General features: G+C 43.2%; 1 long non-coding RNA gene across 1 annotated transcript; it reads left to right on the top strand.

Annotated features, from left to right (window-relative positions):
* Positions 1-4,343: 4,343 nt before the first annotated feature.
* On the top strand, positions 4,344-6,019 carry LOC310823958. Its single transcript, XR_014554990.1, has 3 exons — positions 4,344-5,242; positions 5,353-5,655; positions 5,884-6,019. It is a non-coding gene; the product is annotated as an uncharacterized lncRNA (long non-coding RNA).
* Positions 6,020-8,349: the final 2,330 nt, after the last annotated feature.

Raw genomic sequence — 8,349 nt, 5'->3', positions numbered from 1 at the left:
CCCATACAGACAACACACATACACACACAAGGGACATCTACCCACACATCCACTCCAACCTCACCTTGTCACCAGGGGAGGGATGGAGCCTTCGCATTACCAGGCTCCAAGGATCACTCATCACTTATCTGCACACCGATTCGAACTACACCTGTCTCGTCAGAGAGCCACTTTTCCCCTACTTTTTCCCTCCAATTTTCACCATCCCCCCCACCATCCCCCCCTCCACAAGAACCCACCTCCTATCACACAGGTAAAGAAATCAGAGCACAGTTCCACCACAAGATCAGTAGTCAACCCACAACAAACATGACTCACGTTCCGGTCACTGACTTGACCACCGCACAACACAGACAGACAAACACTTCAGTTCTAATAACGGATAACATAACATTTGACTCTCTCACACTCACACCCACAGGTGGCGCCATTAGGAGGAGGTCGGAAGCTAGGCAATCCAATATGAGGGCAAAACCAACCATGATGAAAGGGCCACATAAAGGGGAACTTCCCATACAGGCCCAATCTGAGCCCTCAATATCTAAGAGATTGCCTAGCAAAGACCTCCCTCGAACTGATGACAGAACACACGCCCAGACACATACGCATACATCCACACGCACGCTCAACCAACCCAATTTACCTCCAACACACACACACATCACCACTGTATACACTCCAACATACCACCGGGCCACACCAGGGCGTAAGATACAGGAGTGGAACTTCAATAGTAACAAACCTTTCATCATGTTGGGGGATTCCAACCTCAGCCGGATCCCCCCATTCACTAATCACCGTATACAGGTAGACAGCTATGCAGGGGCCTGTATCTATCATTTTTATAGGATCCTGGAGAAGGCCACCGTCCAACCCCAAGTGGAACTGGTGGTTCTCTCAGTGGGCCTCAACAACAAGGATCACGATGCACGCCAGACATCACTAAAACAACTACCAAGGATGATCAGGGAAGCCAAGAGGGTCTACACCAACGCAACAGTTTACATGCCAATCATTCAGTTTTCACGTCACCTCACCACAGAACAGCAGACAAATCTGAAATACATCAATGAACACATTACAAGACACCTCCCACACTTATCAGAAATAGCCCAGGACACATTCTACACCACACCAGATAATATACATTGGACAACTACAACAGCACAGACCATTTTTAATCACTGGTGCAAGCAGCTAAATTTATAATAAACAGTAACCACAATCTGGACTCACACATCTCTACCGCCACTTCCACACATACATTGCCAAACACCTTTCTTCCCCAGCCCGTAGCTCCCCCTACTGGAGCAGTAGGAGAAGAAACCCCAACCCCCACCTCTTCTTCCCCCCCTCTACCCCTAACAACAACCTCCCCCCTTCCCCCTTCTCTTTATTCTTTTCCTCCCTCAAATATCTTAAATCTTTCTAAATCTTTTCACCCCACAGCACCCCAGATCAAGCTACTGGAGAGAGGGTTGACATTCATCCCTCGACCCAACAAACATGACCAGGAGGAACTCCAAAGGAACATTCACCACTTTCACAGACGATGCAAATTATTGGACTATTTTGACTACCAACCCAATCACAAATACACACCACTCACCTACCCCTCCACCTGGGAGCCTAAACTCAGCCAAGTAGACAGACACATTCAGAAACTGATTAGAACAAACCTACATACATTATCTAACTATCACATACTACCAGACATGCCAGACAATATTACAGCAACAGAAAGGAACGCCATACACACATTGAAAAGTAACCCACACATCATTATAAAACCAGCAGACAAAGGCTCCAAAATTGTCATAATGGATAAACACCAATACCTATTAGAAGCGAACAGACAATTATCAAACACTAGATATTACAAACACATAGACAACAATATACAAAAACAGACACAAACACAACTACGACAAGTCATACAGACCATATACGAAAAGAAATACATTACACGAAAACAAAGAGACTTTTTATTCGGACCGGACGACCCCAGACCCAGACAATTTTACTTACTTCCGAAAATTCATAAGGAACCTGAGACTTGGACTATTCCCTTTGAAGTTCCTCCTGGTAGACCGATAGTTTCAGACTGCAACAGCGAATCATACCACATTGCACAATACATAGACCATCATCTTAACCCTCTCTCCACCAAGCACCCCAGCTACCTGAAAGACACCTACGACTTCTTACACAAAATCCAACCCATGGTTGTTCCCTCCCAGGCTTACATATTCACTATAGATATCGACAGTTTATACACCAACATAAATACACACACAGGAATAAATGCAGTTAGGAATATCTTTCATAAACACCCAGATAAGAATAGACCCGACACTGAACTCTTACAACTATTGGAGATTAGTCTTACCGGCAATAATTTCACTTTTGACGATAAACAATATTTACAGGTAGAGGGAACAGCCATGGGCCAACGATATGCACCCTCATACGCCAACTTATACATGTCCGAATGGGAGAGAGAGGCACTAGCCAAATGCCCCCACCAACCCAGTTTCTATTACAGATTTCTAGATGACATTATAGGAGCATGGCCACACCATATAGATTTATTCACAGAATTCATAAACATTTTAAACTCGCACCATTCGTCTATAAAACTCAAACACAGCATACACCCACAAGAAATTAATTTCCTGGACACCACAGTTTATTTTAATCAGATCAATTCAACACAGAAAACATTATTGACTAAGGTCTACTTCAAACCGACAGACACACATGCACTATTACATAAACACAGCTACCACCCAAAACATACATTCAAAGGCATAGTAAAATCACAAATCATACGCTACTATAGAATATCCTCCACCCAGACACATTTGCACGAAGCCATTCAAACCTTATTTAAAGCACTTAGACAGAGAGGATATTCAAAACGCTTCCTCCGTACAATCAAGACCAGCACATTGGCTGCCCTCTCTCCCATCCGGACAGACCACCATGCACAAACACACACACACATTAACCGACTTCATTCATACACAACACACACCGACCTTGACACCAACCCTGACCTTAACCCGAACTCTAACCATGCCCCCAACCCTAACCCTGACCCTAACCTTGACCCTAACATCAACCCTGACCCTAACCCTATCCCTATCCCTAACCCCAACCCTAACCCTAACCACAACCCTAACCATAACCCTAACCCTAACCCTAACCCTATTCTCAACCCTGATCCTAACCTTAACCCTAACCCTAACCCTAACCTTAACCTTAACCCTAACCCTAACCTTAATCCTAACCCTAACCTTAACCCTAACCCTAACCCTAACCTTACCCCTAACCCTAACCCTAACCTTAACCCTAACCTTAACCCTAACCCTAACCCTAACCTTAACCCTAACCCTAACCCTAACCTTAACCCTAACCCGAACCTTAACCCTATCCCTAACCTTAATTTTAACCCTAACCCTAACCCTATTCCTAATCCCAACTCTAACCCTAACCTTAACCCCAACCCTAACCTAGGCCCTGATTCTAATCCTAACCCTTCTGATCCTAACCCCAACCCTTACCTTAACCCTATCCTTAACCCTAACCCTAACCCTAACAATAACCCTGACCCTAACCCCAACTCTAACCCCAACCCTAACCACAACCCTAACCCTAACCCCTACCCCAACCCATGCCCTGATCTTAATCTTAACACTGGCCTCAACCCAGCCTACACTTCTATTCCCCACTCTCTTTCCCCCCCTAACCTTAACCCTACTCCTATTCCCCACTCTCTTTCCCCCCCTTTGGTTCCCCCGACCCAACCTAGCATCTTGATTCCCTTAGTAACCACATTTTCACATAGAACAAAAATCTTACATCAGACTCTCAAACACAACTTTGTCACCAGCCAACAAACCTTTGCACCTCTACAATCATACAAGATCATTTCAGCTTACCGTAAAAATAAAAATCTACTAGACATTTTGGTTCACTCAAGATTCAGCAGGACATTGACACAACCCCTTCACCCTCATACCACTCACTTTAGACAGAGAAAATACATCAGTAATCCCCACAGTCGCACCTCATCCCCTATTTTAGACTCATTCACTTTAACATCCACCAACGTCATTTATATTATCACATGCACACTTTGTCACAAACACTACATAGGGGAAACAGCACACACCATAGAAACACGATTAAAACAGCACCTGTACAACATTAAAAAAGGTAAACTACAAACACACATAGTCACACACTTCCAAGAGCACTCCATCACTCACCTCAGCATATCAGGGCCCGTATCTCTAAAGAATTTTTGTGCAAAAAGTGGCTCCTAGCGGCCAAATTCTAAGAAAATTCTCAGAGGCATGACGTTTTCTTAGAATTTCCCCTAAAAGTGACACGAAAATCCCAGTTAATATAAAAGCTATTCCTCAAGAGTCCTAGCGCTTAAAAGGGCTCCTAAGGCGAGATCTGCTAAGAGCAGGGAAGAGGACTTTTAGTGGCTTAGGAGTTACCCTAAGCAGCTGCACAAAATGGCCAACAGAGGAGTCAGGAGAGATGTCCTGCAAACACTGGATGACAGGGAATTATTGAGACGCTACAGATTGGATCGTGCAGGAATCATGTTTGTGGTGGATCTCCTTAGAGATGCAATTACTTCACCAACTCGACGCCACAACGCTATTACACCGGAGAAGAAAGTAATCACAACCCTGAGGTATTTGGCAACAGGGAAAATGCAACAATGCAGCAGTGATGACTTCGGTCTGTCCCAATCCTCCGTCAGCAGAGTCATCACCCAAACACTGACAGCTTTGTCACAACCTAATATTGTGACACAATTTGTTTCATTCCCGCTGGATGCCCGCACTTTACACACACATAAAAGGGCATTTATGGACATTGCAGGATTCCCTGGCGTTGTGGGTGTAATTGATGGAACACATGTGAGAATAATTGCGCCATCAGAGGACGAGGCTGTCTTTGTTAACAGGAAGAATTTCCACAGCATCAATGTGCAAATAGTGTTCAATGCGGCCTGGAAGATTTTGGACATTGTGGCTAAATGGCCAGGCTCCACACATGATGCGAGAATGCTCTCCGAGAGTGGCATCAGACAGCTTTTTGAGAGACGCTATGTGCCAGCTAATTGCCACTTGTTAGGGGACAGTGGCTATCCATGCAAACCATGGCTCCTTACACCTTACCTCCAGCCACGCCAAGGGCCCCAACTAAACTATAACAGGTAAGCCAAACAATACAAAAATCATGGAAATGAAATGCAAGCAATATGTTAGAGCATCCAAGTAGTGCAATATTTCCATCAAATAATTAAAGGTCTGTATTCTATTGTAGGGCCCACAAGACAACAAGAGCGGTGGTGGAGCGTGGCATAGGCCAGCTTAAGAGGCGCTTTCATGTTCTCCACGGAGAGGTGCGGCTGAGGCCTGAAAAAGTCAGCAAAGTCATCATAGCCTGTGCAATATTACACAATATTTGCAAGGTTAGACAGATTGCAGAACCTCTGGAGGATGGCGATGAGGATGAGGATGGAGACAACGATGAGGATGGTGGTGAAGAAGATATTCACATTCCACAGGGGAACCTAGCCCAGAGTGGACTGCCTTACAGGGCAAACTTCACAAATTTACATTTCAGGCAAGCTGTAGCCCCATGTCATTTGAGAACTTGTGATGGTATTAAGAACTACCACAGTTTTACTGCACATCACCTGCAATTGTTAAATGCAAGACACAGAACACAATCTCTAAATGGTTTATTTTTTAGGTGTTCAATTTTAAGGCGGTAGTACTCCTCCTGAAGGGAAAGGACTTTTTTTTGTTGTTCAAACACATCAATTGTGAGTTGCAATCTTCTCTCCAGCAGGGATGCTGACGGAGCAGGTGCTGCGGATGGGAATGGTGTTTGATCCGCCGGGCTATCCTGAGTAGCAGCTGCAGATGGTTCAGGCGGCAAACTTGATGGGCCCGGTTCTTGTGATGGCTCCATGCTACAGAAATACATAGGCCTAGTTTAATTATTGTTTTGATTAAATTAATTTAATACAATGAGCATGGATAACACATGAAATGGCTTCTGCAATGAATAAACACTGTTGATATGAATAACCCTGTGTCCTACCTTTGCTGCATTTCAAGGGCCTGCATCATTGACGTGTCAATGCCTGTTGGCAGCCCGGTGACACTGACCTCAGAGTGTCCCAGGACTTGAAAGACAGTGTCGGCCACCTGGGACAGCCGCTTTGCAGGTGGTCCACCCCCTAGAAAGAAACAGTCAATGAACACAGTACTTAGGCATGTAAATTAACTTTGCCAGCAGGAGCAAGTTGCCAGATTATGTGGTAGGCCATAGTATTTTGCTCACCTGTGAGTGAGGATTCCCGCTTGTGTGCTGCAATCTCATATTTTGCCTTGGACTGCAGCACATACCACCTTTTCTCACAATCGTCGCCTGTCCGCACCACCAGTGGAAAAGAGGCATTGATTGTTTGGGATATTGTGTCCCAGGCGCGCCTCTTGCCTTGGCTAGTGACAGTTGGGCCAAATTTTCCTCGTAACATACCTTTATGTTCGTTCACCAACTGGGCCAGCAACAAACCTTGCTCCTCAGTCCAGTTCGGCTTGCAATTCCTTTTTTTCTCCATTTTCTGTGTTTGTAGGATATTTGTTAACAAGCCTTCATAAATAGACCAGCCAGCAATCACAGACATTGTTAAAAGCTGAGCTGTGTTACCCTCGTTAAGTTCACACTGAGTTGTAACGTTGCAATTTCTACTTCATTAAGGACAGCCCCTTGAGATAGGCCATCTTGTTTTCAATGGGGTCCATATGGAAGTGAAAGTACAAAATATGCCAGCTAGGATATTAATATGAGCAAATGAGACACAAATCATTATTTGAACAGGGTGTAATGAGCTTAAGTTTTCACATATTTTAGATTCTAATGTTAGGCTATAACCCCTACAGCTTACTATTCATTTTCCAGATATTTTCTTGAATGTGAAATATTATTTACAATTATAGTCTGCATAAGATTAGAGTGTATAATTATGTTTATTGATTTGAGGGTACATCCTTTGCTCATTATCACCAAAAGTTCATTTTCATCAAACTTGTAGGATCAACCAATCACGGCTTTTGAAATGATGACTCATACCTAGCAACGGGGTCAACCACACCCCCTCACTAAGATAGGATTTTTCATCCATTCCTGGCTCAGAGTTCACTGAAAATGTTCTGGAATCACTTCTAAGCTAAAACTCCTGGCAAGGAATTTTTAGGTTAAGTTAGGAGCTCTCTGAGAGGATTCTCAGAATCTTTAAGGATACGGGCCCAGACCTCTACATCAAGCCATGAAACATCACTTTTCCATTACCCAGCAGACATATGCACCTCTACTACCCTATACAGTTATTTCAGCCTTCAGGAGGAACAAGAACCTGAAGGATCTACTCACTCAGACAAAACTCAGCACCAAGCCCCCTCCACCTAACAAACCCCACTTCATACACTTCAAATTGATCAAGTTTATTTCTAACCCACACAGTAAGAATTCAGCACCAGTTCCACATAGTCTCACACTCCATTCATCCAATGCAGTTTACATCATTACATGTACACTTTGCAAAAAACACTACATTGGAGAGACAAAACATACATTGGAAACCCGACTCAAACAACACTTGTATAACATCAGAAGAGCACATCTGCAGACAACACTGATCACACATTTCCAAACACATTCAGTTGCCTACCTGCAGATGTCTGGTCTGGAGTCACGGTCTGGTTGGACCAATGGACAGCGAAAACACAATGAGAGGAAGTGGATAAACATTTTAAACACAATCACACCAATGGGACTGAATGAAAAAGGTTAAGCAAACAAGGAGCAGTGTGTTTTAAAGTTTTTACTGATAGGATGGTGGTTGAATAAAGGGAAATATATATATATGTATGTATTTTTGTATAAGTGGAGTGTTTGATGATATATTATATACTGGATATATTTTTATATTGCATAGGATGTTTGTGATTTATTTTATTCAATTTTAGTGTGTATTTCATTTAGATTGAATTAGTGTGATCTAAGAGGAGTTGATTGTCGCCATCTTGTGGCTGATTTTATGCACTTATATTGAAGCACTTTTTTACTTGAACTTGTGGGATTTAAGATGGGTTGATTGTCGCCATCTTGTGATAGATTCTAGGCACTTATATTGAAGCACTTCTCTACAAATACTGTGTATGAATATGGTTTTAATACTTACCCAATTTTAAGGTTCTACTTTTAACCCTAACCACCATCCTAATCTATTATATTTGTTTACATATG

Source organism: Argentina silus, assembly GCF_951799395.1.
Source record: "Argentina silus genome assembly, chromosome: Y".
NCBI classification, from domain to species: Eukaryota; Metazoa; Chordata; class Actinopteri; order Argentiniformes; family Argentinidae; genus Argentina; species Argentina silus.
The sequence above is the reverse complement of the archived record's forward strand: the minus strand, read 5'-3'. Positions and strand labels throughout refer to the sequence as shown.